The sequence below is a fragment of the Rhinopithecus roxellana genome, chromosome 6 (assembly GCF_007565055.1).
Source record: "Rhinopithecus roxellana isolate Shanxi Qingling chromosome 6, ASM756505v1, whole genome shotgun sequence".
Taxonomy (NCBI): Eukaryota; Metazoa; Chordata; class Mammalia; order Primates; family Cercopithecidae; genus Rhinopithecus; species Rhinopithecus roxellana.
This window is the reverse complement of record NC_044554.1, coordinates 103,248,452-103,268,777: the sequence shown is the minus strand read 5'-3', so window position 1 is coordinate 103,268,777 and position 20,326 is coordinate 103,248,452.

Below are 20,326 nucleotides of genomic sequence, written 5' to 3'. Positions count from 1 at the left end.
AATAGAGCCCATTGTGAAAAAGGAAATATCCTGCGATAATAACTAGAGAGAAGCTTTCTGAGAGATTGCTTTCTGATGTGTGACTTCATCACACAGAGTTCCACCCTTCCCTTCTTGGAACAGTTAGCTAACACTGTTCTCGTGGTTTCAGCAAAGTGATATTTGGGAGCTCATTGAGGGCTCTGGAGAAAAAGGAAATATGCTTAGACAGAAACTGGAAAGAACCTTTCTGAGAAACTGCATTGTGATGTGTGAATGTAACTCACAGGGTTACAAGTTTCTCTTAAGTGATGAGTTTGCTATCACAGTTTCCTAGAAATCTGCAATGGGATACTTCTTAGCGCAGTGAAGCTCATGGTGACAAAGGAAATATCCTCAGAAGAAAATTAGAAAGAGGCTTTCTAAGAAACTTCTTGGTGATGTGTGAATTCATCTCACAGAGTTACACTTATGTTTCATGGAGCAGGCCATTAACACTGTCTTTCAGGAATCTGAGAATTGCTACATTAGATTGCATTGAGGCCTACGCTGATAAGGAAATATCATCAGTTAAAAACGAGAAAGAAGCTTTCTGAGAAACTTCTTTGTGGTCTGTGAATTCGTCTCGCAGAGTTACAACTTATTGCTCAGAACACGTTTGCTAACACTCTTTTCGTGGAATCTGCAAAGTGATATTTGGGAGCCAACAGAGGCCCATGGTGAAAAAGGAAATACCCTCAAATAATAACTAGCAAGAACTTTCTGAGAGATTGCTTTCTGATATGTGATTTCATCACACAGGGTTCCACCCTTCCCTTCTTGGAACAGTTTTCTAACATTGTTCTCGTGGATTCAGCAAAGTGATATTTGGGAGCTCATTGAGGGCTATGGTGATAAAGGAAATATCCTCAGACGGAAAGTGGAAAGAACCCTTTCGAGAAACTGCATTGTGATGTGTGAATGTAACTCACAGAGTTACAAGTTTCTCTTCAGTGATGAGTTTGCTATCACAGTTTCCTTGAAATCTGCAATGGAATACTTTTTAGTGCAGTGAAGCTCACGGTGACAAAGGAAATATCCTAAGAAGAAAACTAGAAAGAAGCTTTCTTATAAACTTCTTGGTGATGTGTGAATTCACGTCACAGAGTTACACTTATGTTTCACGGCGCAGGCGATTAACACTGTCTTTCAGGAATCTGAGAAGGGCTGCTTTGGATCGCATTGAGGCCTATGCTGATAAAGGAAATATCATCAGTTAAAAACGAGAAAGAAGCATTCTGAGAAACTTCTTTGTGATCTGTGAATTCGTCTCACAGAGTTACAACTTCTTGCGCAGAACATGTTTTCTAACCCTCTTTTCCTGGAATCCGCAAAGTGATATTTGGGAGCCAATAGAGGCCCATGGTGAAAAAGGAAATGTCCTCGGATAATAACTAGAGAGAAGCTTTCTGAGAGATTGCTTTCTGATGTGTGACTTCATCACACAGAGTTCCACCCTTCCCTTCTTGGAACAGTTTGCTAACACTGTTCTCATGGATTCAGCAAAGTGATATTTGGGAGCTCATTGAGGGGTATGGTGAAAAAGTAAATATCCTCAGACAGGAACTGGAAAGAACCCTTCTGAGAAACTGCATTGTGATGTGTGAATGTAACTCAGAGATTTACCAGCTTCTCTTCAGTGACGAGTTTGCTATCACAGTTTCCTTGAAACCTGCAATGGGATACTTCTTAGCGCAGTGAAGCTCACGGTGACAAAGGAAATATTGTCAGAAGAAAACTGGAAGGAAGCTTTCTTAGAAACTTCTTGGTGATGTGTGAATTCATCTCACAGAGTTACACTTATGTTTCACGGAGCAGGCCATTAACACTGTCTTTCAGAACTCTGAGAAGGGCAACTTAGAATCGCATTGAGGCCTACGCTGATAAAGGATATATCATGAGTTAAAAACGAGAAAGAAGCTTTCTGAGAAACTTCTTTGTGATCTGTGAATTCGTCTCACAGAGTTACAACTTATTGCTCACAACAAGTTTGCTAAACACTCTTTTCGTGGAATCTGCCAAGTGATGTTTGGGAGCCAATAGAGGCCCATGGTGAAAAAGGAAATATCCTCGGGTAATAACTAGAGAGAAGGTTTCTGAGAGATTGCTTTCTGATGTGTGACTTCATCACACAGAGTTCCACCCTTCCGTTCTTGTAACAGTTTGCAAACACTGTTCTCGTGGATTCAGCAACTGATATTTGGGAGCTCATTGAGGGCTGTGGTGAAAAAGGAAATATCCTCAGGCAGAAACTGGAAAAAACACCTCTGAGAAACTGCACTGTGATGTGTGAATGTAACTCACAGAGTTACAAGTTTCTCTTCAGTGTTGAGTTTGCTATCACAGTTTCCTTGAAATCTGCAATGGGATACTTCTTAGCTCAGGGAAGCTCACGGTGAGTACAGAAATATCCTCAGAAGATAACTAGAAAGAAGCTTTCTTAGAAATTTCTTGGTGAAGTGTGAATTCATCTCACAGAATTACACTCATGTTTCATGGAGCAGGTCACTAACACTGTCTTTCAGGAATCTCAGAAGGGCTATTTTGGATCGCATTGAGGCCTACACTGATAAAGGAAATATCATCAGTTAAAAACGAGAAAGAAGCTTTCTGAGAAACTTCTTTGTGATCTGTGAATTCGTCTCACAGAGTTACAACGTATTCCTCAGGAACAAGTTTGCTAACACTCTTTTCGTGGAATCTGCAAAACGATATTTGGGAGACCATTGAGGCCTACGGGGAGAAAGGAAATATAGTGCGATAATAACTAGAGAGAAGCTCTCTGAGAGATTCCTTTCTGATGTGTGACTTCATCACACAGAGTTGCACTCTTCCCTTCTTGGAACAGTCTGCTAAAAGTGGTCTCGTGGATTCAGCTAAATAATTTTTGGGAGCTCATTGAGGGCAATGGAAAAAAAGGAAATATCCTCAATAATAACTACAGAGAAGGTTTCTGAGATTGCTTTCCGATGTGTGACTTCATCACACAGAGTTCCACCCTTCCCTTCTTGGAACAGTTTGCCAGCACAGTTCTCGTGGATTCAGCAAAAGGATATTTGGGAGCTCATTGAGGGCTAAGGTGAAAAAGGAAATATGCTCTGACAGAAACTGGAAAGAACTCTGCTGAGAAACTGCATTTTGATGTGTGAATGTAAGTCACAGAGTTACAAGTTACTCTTCAATGAGGAGTTTGCTATCACAGTTTCCTTGAAATCTGCAGTGGGATACTTCTTAGCATAGTGAAGCTGACGGTGACTAGGGATACATCTTCAGAAGAAAACTAGAAAGAAGCTTTCTTAGAAACTTCTTGGTGATGTGTGAATTCATCTCACAGAGTTACACTTATATTTCATGGAGCAGGCCATTAACACTGTCTTTCAGAAATCTGAGAAGGGCTACATTGGATCGCATTGAGGCCTATGCTGATAAAGGAAATATCAGTTAAAAACGAGAAAGAAGCTTTCTGAGAAACTTCTTTGTGATCTGTGAATTCGTCTCACAGAGTTACAACTTTTTGCTCAGAACAGGTTTGCTAACACTCTTTTCGTGGAATCTGCAAAGTGATATTTGGGAGCCAATAGAGGCCCATGATGAAAAAGGAAATATCCTCAGATAATAACTAGAGAGAAGCTTTCTGAGAGATTGCTTTCTGATGTGTGACTTCATCACACAGAGTTCCACCCTTCCCTTCTTGGAACAGTTTGCTAACACTATTCTCGTGGATTCAGCAAATTGATATTTGGGAGCTCATTGAGGACTAAGGTGAAAAAGGAAATATCATCACACAGAAACTGGAAAGAACCCTTCTGAGAAACTGCGCTGTGATATCTGAATGTAACTCACAGAGTTACAAGTTTCTCTTCAGTGATGAGTTTGCTATCACAGTTTCCTTGAAATCTGTAATGGAATACTTCTTAGCGCATTGAAGCTCACGGTGACAAAGGTAATATCCTCAGAGGAGAACGAAAAAGAATGTTTCTTAAAAAATTCTTGGTGATGTGTGAATTCATCTCACAGAGTTACACTCATGATTCATGGAACAGGCCATTAACACTGTCTTTCAGGAATCTGAGAAGGGCTAGTTTGGATCGCACCGAGGCCTATGCGGATAAAGGAAATATCATCAGTTAAAAACGAGATAGAAGCTTTCTGAGAAACTTCTTTGTGATCCGTGAATTCGTCTCACAGAGTTACAATGTATTCCTCAGGAACAAGTGTGCTAACACTCTTTTCGTGGAATCTGCAAAATGATATTTGGGAGACCATTGTGGCCTCCGTGGAGAAAGGAAATATAGTGCAATAATAACTAGAGAGAAGCTCTCTGAGAGATTACTTTCTGATGTGTGACTTCATCACACAGAGTTCCACCCTTCCCTTCTTGGAACAGTCTGCTAACAGTGGTCTCGTGGATTCAGATAAATTATATTTGGGAGCTCATTGAGGCCCAAGGGGAAAAAGGAAATATCCTCAGAAAATAACTAGAGAGAAGCTTTCTGAGAGATTGCTTTCTGATGTGTGACTTCATCACACAGAGTTCCACCCTGCCCTTCTTGGAACAGTTTGCTAACACTGTTCTCGTGGATTCAGCAAAGTGATATTTCGGAGCTCATTGAGGGCTATGGTGAAAAAGGAAATATCCCCAGGCAGAAACTGGGAAGACCCCTTCTGAGATACTGCATAGTGATGTGTGCATGTAACTCACAGAGTTACAACTTTCTCTTCAGTGACGAGTTTGCTATCACAGTTTCCTTGAAATCTGCAATGGGATACTTCTTAGGGCAGTGAAGCTCACGTTGACTAAGGAAATATCCTCAGAAGAAAACTGTAAAGAAGCTTTCTTAAAAACTTGTTGGTGTTGTGTGAATTCATGTCACAGAGTAATACTTATGTTTCATTGAGCAGGCCATTAACACTGTGTTTTAGGAATCTGAGAAGGGCTACTTTCGATCGCAGTGAGGCCTACGCTGATAAAGGAAATGTCATCAGTTAAAAACGAGAAAGAAGCTTTCTGAGAAACTTCTTTGTGATTTGAGAATTCGTCTCACAGAGTTACAGGTTATCACTCAGAACAAGTTGGCTAACATTCTTTTCGTGGAATCCGCAAAGTGATATTTGGGAGCCAATAGAGGCACATGGTGAAAAAGGAAATATCCTCAGATAATAACTACAGAGAAGCTTTCTGAGAGATTGCTTTCTGATGTGTGACTTCATCACACAGATTTCCACCCATCGCTTCTTGGAACATTTTGCTAACACTGTTCTCGTGGATTCAGCAAAGTGATATTTGGGAGATCATTGAGGGCTATGGTTAAAAAGGAAATATCCTCAGACAGAAACTGGAAAGAACCCTTCTGAGAAACTGCATTGTGAAGTGAGAATGTAACTCACAGGGTTACAAGTTTCTCATCAGTGACGAGTTTGCTATCACAGTTTCCTTGAAATCTGCAATGGGATACTTCTTAGCGCAGTGAAGCTCATGGTGACTAAGGAAATATCCTCAGAAGAAAACTAGAAAGAAGCTTTCTTAGAAACTTCTTGGTGTTGTGTGAATTCATCTCACAGAGTTCCACATATGTGTCATTGAGCAGGCCAATAACACTGTCTTTCAGGAATCTGAGAAGGGCTAGTTTGGATCGTATTCATGCCTACGCTGATAAATGAAATATCATCAGTTAAAAACGAGAAAGAAGCTTTCTGAGAAACTTCTTTGTGATCTTTGAATTCTTCTCACAGAGTTACAACTTATTGCTAAGGACAAGTTTGCTAACACTCTTTTCGTGGAATCTGCAAAGTGATATTTGGGATCGAATAGACGTACATGGTCAAAAAGGAAATATCCTCAGATAATTACTACAGAGAAGCTTTCTGAGAGATTGCTTTCTGATGTGTGACTTCATCACACAGAGTTCCACCCTTCCCTTCTTGGAACAGTTTGCTACCACTGTTCTCGTGGATTCAGCAAAGTGATACTTCGGAGCTCATTGAGGACTATGGTGAAAAAGGAAATATCCTCAGAGAGAAAGTGGAAAGAACCCTTCTGAGAAACTGCATAGTGATATGTGAACGTAACTCACAGAGTTACAAGTTTCTCTTCAGTGAAGAGTTTGCTATCACAGTTTCCTTGAAATCCGCAATGTGATGCTTCTTAGCGCAGTGAAGCTCACGGTGACTAAGGAAATATCCTCAGAAGAAAACTAGAAAGAAGCTTTCTTAGAAACTTCTTGGTGTGTGAATTCATCTCACAGAGTTACACTTATGTTTCATGGAGCTGGCCATTAGCACTGTGTTTCAGTAATCTGAGAAGGGCTACTGTTGATCGCATTGAGGCCTAAGCTGATAAAGGAAATATCATCAGTTAAAAACGGGAAAGAAGCTTTCCGAGAAACTTCTTTGTGATCTGAGAATTCGTCTCACAGAGTTACAGTTTATTGCTCAGAACAAGTTTGCTAACACTCTTTTCGTGGAGTCTGCAAAGTCATATTTGGGAGCCAATAGAGTCCCATGGTGAAAAAGGAAATATCCTCGGATAATAACTAGAGAGAAGGTTTCTGAGAGATTGCTGTCTGATGTGTGACTTCATCACACAGAGTTCCACCCTTCCCTTCTTGGAACAGTTTGCTAACACTCTTCTCGTGGATTCAGCAAAGTGATATTTGGGAGCTCACTGAGGGGTTTGGTGAAAAAGGAAATATCCTCGGACAGAAACTGGAAAGAACACTTCTGAGAAACTGCATTGTGATGTGTGAATGTAACTCACAGTGTTACAAGTTTGTCTTCACTGATGTGTTTGCTATCACATTTACCTTGAAATCGGCAATGGGATGCTTCTTAGTGCAGTGAAGCTCACGTTGACAAAGGAAATATCCTCAGAACAAAACTAGAAAGAAGCTTTCTTAGAAATTTCTTGGTGATGTGTGTATCCATCTCACTGAGTTACACTTATGTTTCATGGAGCAGGCTATTAACACGGTTTTTCAGAAATCTGAGGAGTTCTTCTTTGGATCGCATTGAGGCCTATGCTGATAAAGGAAATATCATCATTTAAAAACGAGAAAAAAGCTTTCTGAGAAACTTCTTTGTGATCTGTGATTTCGTCTCACAGAGTTACAACTTATTGCTCAGAACAAGTTTGCCAACACTCTTTCGTGGAATCTGCAATGTCATATTTGTGAGCCAATAGAGTCCCATGGTGAAAGAGGAAATATCCTGCGATAATAAGTAGAGAGAAGCTTTCTGAGAGATTGCTTTCTGATGTGTGACTTCATCACACAGAGTTCCACCCTTCCCTTCCTGGAACAGTGTGCTAACACTGTTCTCGTGGATACAGCAAATTGATATTCAGGATCTCATTGAGTGCTATGGTGAAAAAGGAAATATCCTCAGTCAGAAACTGGAAAGAACCCTTTTGAGAAAATGCATTGTGATGTGTGAATGTGACTCACAGAGTTACAAGTTTCTCTTCAGTGATGAGTTTGCTATCACAGTTTCCTTGAAATCTGCAATGGGAATCTTCTTAGCGCTGTGAAGCTCACGGTGATTAAGGAAATATCCTCAGAAGAAAGCTAGAAAGAAGCTTTCTTAGAATCTTCTTGGTGATGTGTGTATTCTTCTCACAGAGTTACACTTATGTTTCATGGAGCAGGCCATTAACACTGTCTTTCAGGAATCTGAGAAGGGCTACTTTGGATGACATTGAGGTGTACGCTGATATAAGAAATATCATCCGTAAAAACGAGAAAGAAGCTTTCTAGAAAACTTCTTGGTGATCTGTGAATACGTCTCACAGAGTTACAACTTATAGCTCAGAATAAGTTTGCTAATACACTTTTCGTGGAAACTGCCAACTGATATTTGGGAGCCTTAGAGGCCCATGGTGAAAAAAGAAATATCTTCAGGTATTAACTAGAGAGAAGCTTTCTGAGAGATTGCATTCTCAGGTGTGGCATCATCACACCGAGTTCCACCCTTCCCTTCTAGGATCAGATTGCTAACATTTTTCTCGTGGATTCAGCAAAGAGAAATTTGGGAGCTCTTTGAGGGCTATGGTGAAAAAGGAAATATCCTCAGACAGAAATTGAAAAGAACCCTTCTGAGAAACTGCATTGTGATGTGAGAATGTAAGTCACAGAGTTAGAAGTTTCTCTTTAGTGAGGAGTTTGCTATCAGTTTCCTTGAAAACTGCAATGGGATACTTCTTAGCGCAGTGAAGCTCATGGAACAAAGGAAATATCCACAGAAGAAAACTAGAAAGAAGCTTTCATAGAAACTTCTTGGTAATGTGTGAACTCATCTCACAGAGTTACACTTATGTTTCATGGAGCAGGCCATTAACACTGTCTTTCATGAATCTGAGAAGGGCTACTTTGGATCGCATTGAGGCCTATGCTGATAAAGGAAATATCATCAGTTAAAAACGAGAAAGAAGCTTTCTGAGAAACTTCTTTGTGATCTGTGAATTCGTCTCACAGAGTTACAACTTATTGCTCAGAACAAGTTTGCTAACACTCTTTTCGTGGAACCTGCAAAGTGATATTTGGGAGACCATTGAGACCCATGGGGAAAAAGGAAATATCCTCCCATAATAACGAGAGAGAAGCTTTCTGACAGATTGCTTTCTGATATGTGAGTTGATCACACAGGGGTCCACCCTATGCTTCTTGGAACAGTTTGCTATCACAGTTCTTGTGGTTTCAGCAAACTGATATTTGGGAGCTCATTGAGGGTTATGGTGAAAAAGGAAATATCCTCAGAGAGAACCTGGAAAGAACCCTTCTGAGAAACTCCATTGTCATGTGTGAATGTCACTCACAGACTTACAAGTTTTTCTTCAGTCATGAGTTTGCAATCACAGTTTCCTTGAAATCTGCAATGGGATACTTCTTAGCGCAGTGAAGCTCACGGTGACAAAGGAAATAGCCTCAGAAGAAAACTAGAAAGAAGCTTTCTTAGAAACTTCTTGGTGATGTGTGAATTCATCTCACAGACTTACACTTATATTTCATGGAGCAGGACATTAACACTGTCTTTCAGGAATCTGATAAGGTCTACGTTGGATCGCATTGAGGACTACGCTGATAAAGGAAATATCAGTTAAAAACGAGTGAGAAGCTTTCTGAGAAACTTCTTTATGATCAGTGAATTCGTCTCACAGAGTTACAATTTATTCCTCAGAACATGTTTGCTAACACTCTTTTCGTACAATCTGCCAAGTGACATTTGGGAGGCCATTGAGGCCCCTGCTGATAAAGGAAATATCCTCAGAAAATAACTAGAGTGAAGGTTTCTGAGAGACTGCTTTCTGATGTGTGACTTCATCACAGAGAGTTCCACTTTTGCCTTCTTGGAACAGTTTGCTAACACTGTTCTCGTGGATTCAGCATGGTGATATTCGGGAGCTCATTGAGGGCTCTGGTGGAAAAGGAAATATTTTCAGACAGAAACTGGAAAGAACCCTTCCGAGAAACTGCATTGTGATGTGTGAATGTAACTCACGAATTTACAAGTTTCACTTCAGTAATGAGTTTCCTATCACAGTTTCCTTGAAATCTGCAATGGGATACTTCTTATCACACTGAAGCTCACGGTGACAAAGGAAATATCCTCAGAAGAAAACTAGAAAGAAACTTTCCTAGAAACTTCTTGGTGAGGTGTGAAATCATCTCACAGAGTTACACTTATTTTTCTTGGAGCAGGCCATTAACCCTGTCTTTCAGGAATCTGAGAATGGCTACTTTGGATCGCTTTGAGGCCTACGCTGATAAAGGAAATATCATCAGTTAAAAACGAGAAAGAAGCTTTCTGAGAAACTTCATTGTGCTGTGTGAATTCGTCTCACAGAGTTACAACTTATTGCTCAGAACAAGTTTGCTAACATTCTTTTCGTGGAATCTGCAAAGTGATATTTGGGAGCCAATAGATTACATGGGGAAAAAGGAAATATCCTCAGATAATAAGCAGAGAGAAGCTTTCTGAGAGATTGCTTTTGATGTGTGACTTCATCACACAGAATTCCACCCTTCCCTTTTTGGAACAGTTTGCTAACACTATTCTCGCGGTTCAGCAAAGTGATATTTCAGAGCTCATTGAGGGCTATGGTGAAAAAGGAAGTATCCTCAAAGAGAAACTGAAAAGAACCCTTCTGAGAAACTGCATTGTGATGGGTGAATGTAGCTCACAGAGTTACAAATTTCTCTTCAGTGATGATTTTGCTATCACAGTGTCCTTAAAATCTGCAAAGGGATACTCCTTAGCGCACAGAAGCTCACGGTGACTAAGGAAATATCCTCCGATGAAAACTAGAAAGAAGCTTTCTTAGAAACTTCTTGACGATGTGTGAATTCATCTCACAGAGTTACACTTATGTTTCATGGAGCAGACCATTAACGCTGTCTTTCAGGAATCTGGGAAGGGCTTCTTAGGATCGCTTTGAGGCCTACGCTGAAAAAGGAAATATCATCAGTTAAAAACGAGAAAGAAGCTTTCTGAGAAACTTCTTTGTGATCTGTGAATTCGTCTCACAGAGTTACAACTTATTACTCAGAACAAGTTTGCTAACACTCTTTTCGTGGAATCTGCAAAGTCATATTGGGGAGCCAATATAGGCACATGGTGAAAAAGGAAATATCTTACGATAATAACTAGAGGGAAGCTTTATGAGAGATTGCTTTCTGATGTGTGACATCATCACACAGATTTCCACCATCCCCTTCTTGGAGTAGTTTGCTAACACTGTTCTCGTGGGTCCGTTAAAGTGATATTTGGGAGCTCATTGAGTGCTATTGTGAAAAAGGAAATATCCTTCGATAGAAACTGGAAATAACCCTTCTGAGAAACTGCATTGTGATGTGTGAATGTAACTCACAGTGTTACAAGTCTGTCTTCAGTGAGGAGTTTGCTATCACAGTTTCCTTGAAATCTGCCATGGGATACTTCTTAGCGGAGTGAAGCTCACGGTGACAAAGGAAATATCCTCAGAAGAAAACTAGAAAGAAGCTTTCTTAGAAACTTCTTGGGGTTGTGTGAATTCATCTCACAGTGTTACCCTTATGTTTCATGGAGCAGGCCTTTAACACTGTCTTTCAGGAATCTGAGAAGGGCTACTTTGGATCGCATTGAGGCCTACGCTGATAAAGGAAATATCATCAGTTAAAAACGAGAAAGAAGCTTTCTGAGAAACTTCACTGTGCTGTGTGAATTCGTCTCACAGAGTTACAACTTATTGCTCAGAACAAGTTTGCTAACATACTTTTCGTGGAATCTGCAAAGTGATATTTGGGAGCCAATAGATTCCATGGGGAAAAAGGAAATATCCTCAGATAATAAGTAGAGAGAAGCTTTTGAGAGATTGCTTTTTGATGTGTGACTTCATCACACAGAATTCCACCCTTCCCTTTTTGGAACAGTTTGCTAACACTATTCTCGCGGATTCAGCAAAGTGATATTTTGGAGCTCACTGAGGGCTATGGTGAAAAAGGAAGTATCCTCAGACAGAAACTGGAAAGAACCGTGCTGAGAAACTGCATTGTGATGGGTGAATGTAGCTCACAGAGTTACAAATTTCTCTTCAGTGATGATTTTGCTATCACAGTGTCCTTGAAATCTGCAATGGGATACTTATCGCAGTGAAGCTCACGGTGACAAAGGAAATATCCTTAGAAGAAAACTAGAAAGTAGCTCACTTAGAAACTTCTTAGTGATGTGTGAATTCATCTCACCGAGTTACACTTCAGTTTCCTGGGGCAGGCGAATAACACTGTCTTTCAGGAATCAGAGAAGGGCTACTTTGGATCGCATTGAGGCCTATGCTGATAAAGGAAACATCATCAGTTAAAAACGAGAAGGAAGCTTTATGAGAAAGTTCTTTGTGATCTGTGATTTCGTCTCACAGGGTTACAACTTATTCCTCAGGAACAAGTTTGCTAACACTCTTTTCGTGGAATCTGCAAAGGGATATTTGGGAGACCATTGAGGCCCATGGGGAAAAAGGAAATATCCTCAGATAATAACTAGAAAGAAGCTTTCTGAGAGATTGCTTTCAGATGTGTGACTTCATCACAGAGAGTTCCACCTTTGCCTTCTCGGAACAGTGGGCTAACACTGTTCTCGTGGATTCAGCAAAGTGATATTCGGGAGCTCATTGAGGGCTCTGGTGGAAAAGGAAATATTTTCAGACAGAAACTGGAAAGAACCCTTCTGTGAAACTGCATTGTGATGTGTGAATGTAACTCACGAATTTACAAGTTTCACTTCAGTAATGAGTTTCCTATCACAGTTTCCTTGAAATCTGCAATGGGATACTTCTTATCGCACTGAAGCTCATGGTGACAAAGGAAATATCCTCAGAAGAAAACTAGAAAGAAGCTTTCTTAGAAACTTCTTGGTGAGGTGTGAATTCATCTCACAGAGTTACACTTATTTTTCTTGGAGCAGGCCATTAACACTGTCTTTCAGGAAGCTGAGAAGGGCTACTTTGGATTGCTTTGAGGCCTACGCTGATAAAGGAAATATCATCAGTTAAAAACGAGAAAGAAGCTTTCTGAGAAACTTCACTGTGCTGTGTGAATTCGTCTCACAGAGTTACAACTTATTGCTCAGAACAAGTTTGCTAACATTCTTTTCGTGGAATCTGCAAAGTGATATTTGGGAGCCAATAGATTCCATGGGGAAAAAGGAAATATCCTCAGATAATAAGCAGAGAGAAGCTTTTGAGAGATTGCTTTTTGATGTGTGACTTCATCACACAGAATTCCACCCTTCCCTTTTTGGAACAGTTTGCTAACACTATTCTCGCGGATTCAGCAAAGTGATATTTGGGAGCTGATTGTGGGCTATGGTGAAAAAGGAAATATCCTCAGACAGAAACTGGAAAGAACCCTTCTTAGAAGCTGCATTGTGATGTGTGAATGTAACTCAGAGAGTTACAAGTTTCTCTTCAGTGAAGAGTTTGCTATCACAGTTTCCTTGAAGTCTCCAAAGGGATACTTCTTAGCGCAGTGAAGCTCACAGTGCCAAAGGAAATATCCTCAGAAGAAAACTAGAAAGAAGCTTTCTTAGAAACTTCTTGGTGATGTGTGAATTCATCCCACAGATTTACACTTATATTTCATGGAGCAGGCCATTAACACTGTCATTCAGGATTCTGAGAAGAGCTCCTTGGGAACCCATAGAGGCCTACGCTGATAAAGGAAATATCATCCGTTAACAATGAGAAAGAAGTCTCTGAGAAACTCCTTTGTGATCTGTGAATTCGTCTCACAGAGTTACTACGTATTCCTCAGGAAGAAGTTTGCTAACACTCTTTTCGTGGAATCTGCAAAGTGATATTTGGGAGACCATGGATACCCATGGGGAAAAAGGAAATATCCTGCGATAATAACTAGAGAGAAGCTTTCTGAGGGATTGCTTTCTGATGTGTGACTTCATCACACAGAATTCCACTCTTCCCTTCTGGGAACAGTTTGCTAACACTGTTCTCGTGGATTCAGCAAAGTGATATTTGGGAGCTCATTGAGGGGTATGGTGATAACGCAAATATCCTCAGACAGAAACTGGGACGAACCCTTCTGAGAAACTCCATTGTGATGTGTGAATGTAACTCAAAGAGTTACATGTTTTTCTTCAGTGATGGTTTTGCTATCACAGTTTCCTTGCAATCTGCAATGGGATACTTCTTAGGGCAGTGACGCTCATGGTGACAAAGGAAATATCCTCAGAAGAAAACTAGAAAGAAGCTTTCTTAGAAACTTCTTGGTGAGGTGTGAATTCATCTCACAGAGTTACACTAATGTTTCATGGAGCAGACCATTAACACTGTCTTTCAGGAATCTGAGAAGGGCTACATTGGATCGCATTGAGGCCTATGCTGATAAAGGAAATATCATCAGTTAAAAACGAGAAAGAAGCATTCTGAGAAACTTCGTTGTGATCTGTGAATTCGTCTAACAGAGTTACAACTTACTGCTCCGAACACGTTTGCTAACACTCTTTTCGTGGAATCTGCGAAGTGATGTTTGGGAGCCAATGGAGGCCCATGGTGAAAAAGGAAATATCTTCCGATAATAACTAGAGAGAAGGTTTCTGAGAGATTGCTTTCTGATGTGTGATTTCATCACACAGAGTTCCACCCATCCCTTCTTGGAACAGTTTGCTAACAGTGTTCTCCTGGATTCAGCAAAGTCATATTAGGGAGCTCATTGAGGGCTATGGTTAAAAAGGATATATCCTCAGACAGAAACTGGAAAGAAACCTTCTGAGAAACCGCATTGTGATGTGAGAATGTAACTCACAGAGTTACAAGTTTCACTTCAGTGATGAGTTGGCTATCACAGTTTCCTTGAAATCTGCAATGGGATACTTCATATTATAGTGAAGCTCATGGTGACAAAGCAAATACCCTCAGAAGAAAACTAGAAAGAAGCTTTCTTAGAAACTTCTTGGTGATGTGTGAATTCATCTCACAGAGTTACACTTATGTTTCATGGAGCAGGCCATTAACAGTTTCTTTCAGGAATTTGTGAAGGGCAACCTTAAACGCATTGAGGCCTACGCTGATAAAGGAAATATCATCAGTTAAAAACGAGAAAGAATCTTTCTGAGAAACTTCTTTGTGATCTGTGAATTCGTCTCACAGGGTTACCTCTTATTGCTCATAACAAGTTTGCTAACCCTGTTTCGTGGAATCTGCAAAGTGATATTTGGGAGCCAGAGGCCCATGGTGAAAAAGGAAATATCCTGTGATAATAACTAGAGAGAAGCTTTCTGAGAGATTGCTTTCTGATGTGTGACTTCATCACACAAAGTTCCACCCTTACTTTCTTGGAGCAGTTTGCTAACACTGTTCTCGTGGAATCAGCAAAGTGATATTTGGGAGCTCATTGCGGGCTACAGTGAAAAAGGAAAAATCCTCAGACAGAAATTGGAAGGAACCCTTCCGAGAAACTTTATTGTGATGTATGAATGTATCTCCCAGAGTTACATGTTTCTCTTCCGTGATGAGTTTATTATCATAGTTTTCTTGAAATCTACACTGGGATACTTTTTAGCGCAGTGAAGCTCACAGTGACAAAGGAAATATACTCAGAAGAAAACTAGAAAGAAACGTTCGTAGAAACTTCTTGGTGATGTGTGAATTCATCTCACAGAGTTACACTTATGTTTCTTGGCGCAGGCCATTAACACTGTCTTTCATGAATCTGAGAAGGGCTACTTTGGATCGCATTGATGCCTACGCTGGTAAAGGAAATATCATCAGTTAAAAATGAGAAAGACGCTTTCTGAGAAACTTCATTGTGATGTGTGAATTCGTGTCACAGAGTTACAACTAGTTGCTCAAAACAAGTTTGGTGACACTCTTTTCGTGGAATCTGCAAAGTGATATTTGGGAGCTAATAGATTCCATGGGGAAAAAGGAAATATAATCAGATAATAAGTAGACAGAAGCTTTCTGAGAGATTGCTTTCTGATGTGTGACTTCATCACACAGAATTGTACCCTTCCTTTCTCGGAACAGTTTGCTAACACTGTTCTCGTGGATTCAGCAAAGTGATATTTGGGAGCTCATTGAGCACTACGGTGTAAAAGGAAATATCCTCAGACAGAAACTGGAAAGAACCCTTCTGAGAAACTGCATTGTGATGTGTGAACGTAACTCACAGAGTTACAAGTATCTTTTCAGGATGAGTTTGCTATCACAGTTTCTTTGAAATCTGCAATGGGATACTTCTCAGCGCCGTGACGGTCACGGTGACAAAGGAAATATCCCCAGAAAAAACCAGAAAGAAGCTGTCTTAGAAACTTCTTGGTGATGTGTGAATTCATCTCACAGAGTTACACTTATGTTTCATGGAACAGGCCATTAACACTGTCTTTCAGGAATCTGAGAAGGACTACTTTGGATCGCAATGAAGCCTACGCTGATAAAGGAAATATCATCAGTTAAAAACAAGAAAGAAGCTTTATGAGAAACTTCTTTGTGAGCTGTGAATTCGTCTCACAGAGTTACAACTTATTCCTCAGGAACAAGTTTGCTAACACTCTTTTCGTGGTATATGCAAAGTCATATTTGGGAGCCAATAGAGGCCCATGGTGAAAAAGGAAATATCCGGCGATAATAACTAGAGGGAAGCTTTCTGAGAGATTGCTTTCTGATGTGTGACTTCATCTCACAGAATTCCACCCTTCCCTTCTTTTAACAGTTTGCTAACACTGTTCTCGTGGATTGCGCAAAGTGATATTTGGGAGCTCATTGAGTGCTATGGTGAAAAAGGATATATCCTTAGACAGAAACTGTAAAGAACCCTTCTGAGAAACTGCATTTTGATGTGTGAATGTAACTCACAGAGTTACAAGTATCTTTTCAGGATGAGTTTGCTATCACAGTTTCCTTGAAATCTGCAATGGGATACTCCTTAGTGCAGTGAAGCTCACGGTGTCTAAGGAAATATCCTCCAACGAAAACTAGAAAGAAGCTTTCTTAGAAACTTCTTGGTGATGTGTGAATTCATCTCACAGAGTTACACTTATGGTTCAAGGAGCAGGCCATTAACACTGTCTTTCAGGAATCTGGGAAGGGCTACTTAGGATCGCATTGAGGCCTACGCTGATAAAGGAAATATCATCAGTTAAAAACGAGAAGGAAGCTTTCTGAGAAACTTCTTTGTGATCTGTGAATTCGTCTCACAGAGTTACAACTTATTGCTCAGAATAAGTCTGCTAACACTCTTTTCGTGGAATCTGCAAAGTCATATTTGGGAGCCAATATAGGCACATGGTGAAAAAGGAAATATCTTACGATAACTAGAGGGAAGCTTTATGAGAGATTGCTTTCTGATGTGTGACATCATCACACAGAGTTCCACCCTTCCCTTCTTGGAACAGTTTGCTAACACTTTTCTCATGGATTCAGCAAAGTGATATTTCGGAGCTCATTGAGTGCTATGGTGAAAAAGGAAATATCCTCAGAGAGAAACTGGAAAGAACCCTTCTGAGAAACTGCATTGTGATGTGGGAATGTAACTCACAGAGTTACAAGTTTCTCTTCTGTGACGAGATTGCTATCACAGTTTCCTTTTAATCTGCAATGGGATACTTCTTAGCGGAAAGAAGCTCACGGTGACAAAGGAAATATCCTCAGAAGAAAACTGGAAAGAAGCTTCCTTAGAAACTTCTTGGTGATATGTGAATTCATCTCACAGAGTTACACTTATGTTTCATGGAGCAGGACATTAACACTGTCTTTCAGGAATCTGAGAAGGGCTACTTTGGATCGCAATGAGGACTACGTTGATAAAGGAAGTATCATCAGTTAAAAACGAGAAGGAAGCTTCCTGAGAAACTTCTTTGTGATCTGTGAATTCTTCTCACAGAGTTACAACTTATTGATCAGGATAAGTTAGCTAACACTCTTTTCGTGCAATCTGCAAAGTGATGTTTGGGAGCCAATGGAGACCCATGGTGAAAAAGGAAATATCCTCCGATAATAACTAGAGAGATTCTTTCTGAGAGATTGCTTTCTGATGTGTGACTTCACCACACAGAATTCCACCCTTCCCTTCTTGGAACAGTTTGTTAACACTGTTCTCGTGGTTTCAGCAAAGTGATATTTAGGAGCTCATTGAGGGCTATGGTGATACAGCAAATATCCTCAGACAGAAACTGGAAAGAACCCTTCTGAGAAACTGCATTGTGATGTGTGAATGTATCTCACAGAGCTCCAAGTTTCTCCTCAGGGATGAGATTGCTATCACAGTTTCCTTGAAATCTGCAATGGGATACTTCTCAGCGCAGTGAAGCTCAAGGTGACAATGGAAATATCCTCAGAAGGAAACTAGAAATAATCTTACTTATAAAGTTTTTGGTGATGTGTGAATTCATCTCACAGAGTTACACTTATGTTTCATGGAGCACTCCATTAACACTGTCTTTCAGGAATCTGAGAAGTGCTACTTTGGATCGCATTGAGGCCTACGCTGATAAAGGAAATATCATCAGTTAAAAACGAGAAAGAAGCTTTCTGAGAAATTCTTTGTGATCTATGAATTCGTCTCACAGAGTTACAACTTATTGCTCAGAACGAGTTTACTAACACTCTTTTCGTGGAAACTGCAAAGTCATATTTGGGAACCAATAGAGGCCCATGGTGAAAAAGGAAAAGTCCTCAAATAATAACTAGATGGAATCTTCTGAGAGATTGCCTTGTGATGTGTGACTTCATCACACAGAGTTCAACCCTTCCCTTCTTGAAACAGTTTGCTAGCACTGTTCTCGTGGATTCAGCAAAGTGATATTTGGTAGCTCATTGAGGGCTATGGTGAAAAAGCAAATATCCTCAGACAGAAACTGGAAAGAACCCTTCTGAGAAACTGCATTGTGAAGTGAGAATGTAACTCACAGGGTTACAAGTTTCTCATCAGTGACGAGTTTGCTATCACAGTTTCCTTGAAATCTGGAATGGGATACTTCTTAGCGCAGTGAAGCTCACGGTGACAAAGGAAATATCCTCAGAAGAAAACTAGAAAGAAGCTTTCTTAGAAACTTCTTGGTGATGTGTGAATTCATCTCAGAGAGTTACACTCATGTTTCATGGAGCAGGCCATCAACACTCTCTTTCAGGAGTTCGAGAAGGGCTACTTTGGATCGCATTGAGGCCTACGCTGATAAAGGAAATATCATCAGTTAAAAACGAGAAAGAAGGTTTCTGAGAAACTTCTTTGTGATCTGTGAATTCGTCTCACGGAGTTACAACCTATTGCTCAGAACAAGTTTGCTAACAGTCTTTTCGTGGAATCTGAAAGTGCATATTTGGGATCGCATAGAGGCCCATGGTGAAAAAGGAAATATCCTCGATAATAACTACGAGAGAAGCTTTCTGAGAGATTGCCTTCTGCATGTGTGACTTCATCCACAGAAGTTCCACCTTTCCCTTCTTGGAACAGTTTGCTAACACTGTTCTCGTGGATGCAGCAAAGTGATATTTGGGAGCTCATTGCGGCTACAGTGAAAGGAAAACTCCTCAGACAGAAATTGGAAGGACCCTTCGATACATCTTTTATTGTGATGTATGAATGTAACTCACAGAGTTACAAGTATCTTTTCAGGATGAGTTTGCTATCACAGTTTCCTTGAAATCTGCAGTGGGATACTCTTAGTGCGTGAAGCTCACGGTGTCTAAGGAAATATCCTCCAACGAAAACTAGAAAGAAGCTTTCTTAGAAACTCTTGGTGATGTGTGAATTCATCTCACACGAGTTACACTTATGTTCAAAGGAGCAGGCCATTAAACACTGTCTTTCAGGAATCTGGAAGGGCTACTTAGGATCGCATTGAGGCCTACGCTGATAAAGGAAATATCATCAGTTAAAAACGAGAAGGAAGCTTTCTGAGAAACTTCTTTGTGATCTGTGAATTCGTCTCACAGAGTTACAAACTTATTGCTCAGAATAAGTCTGCTAACACTCTTTCGTGGAATCTGCAAAGTCATATTTGGGAGCCAATATAGGCACATGGTGAAAAAGAAATATCTTACGATAACTAGAGGGAAGCTTTATGAGAGATTGCTTTCTGATGTGTGACATCATCACACAGAGTTCCACCCTTCCCTTCTTGGAACAGTTTGCTAACACTTTTCTCATGGATCAGCAAAGTGATATTTCGGAGCTCATTGAGTGCTATGGTGAAAAAGGAATATCCTCAGAGAGAAACTGGAAGAACCCTTCTGAGAAACTGCATTTGATGTGGGAATGTAACTCATCACAGAGTTACAAGTTTCTCTTCTGTGACGAGATTGCTATCACAGTTTCCTTTTAATCTGCAATGGGATACTTCTTAGCGGAAGAAGCTCACGGTGACAAAGGAAATATCCTCAGAAGAAAACTGGAAAGAAGCTTCCTTAGAAACTTCTTGGTGATATGTGAATTCATCTCACAGAGTTACACTTATGTTTCATTGGAGCAGGACATTAACACTGTCTTTCAGGAATCTGAGAAGGGCTACTTTGGATCGCAATGAGGTCTACGTTGATAAAGGAAGTATCATCAGTTAAAAACGAGAAAGAAGGTTTCTGAGAAACTTCTTTGTGATCTGTGAATTCGTCTCACGGAGTTACAACCTATTGCTCAGAACAAGTTTGCTAACAGTCTTTTCGTGGAATCTGAGAAGTCATATTTGGGAGCGCATAGAGGCCCATGGTGAAAAAGGAAATATCCTCGGATAATAACTAGAGAGAAGTTTTCTGAGAGATTGCCTTCTCATGTGTGACTTCATCCCACAGAGTTCCATCTTTCCCTTCTTGGAACAGTTTGCTAACACTGTT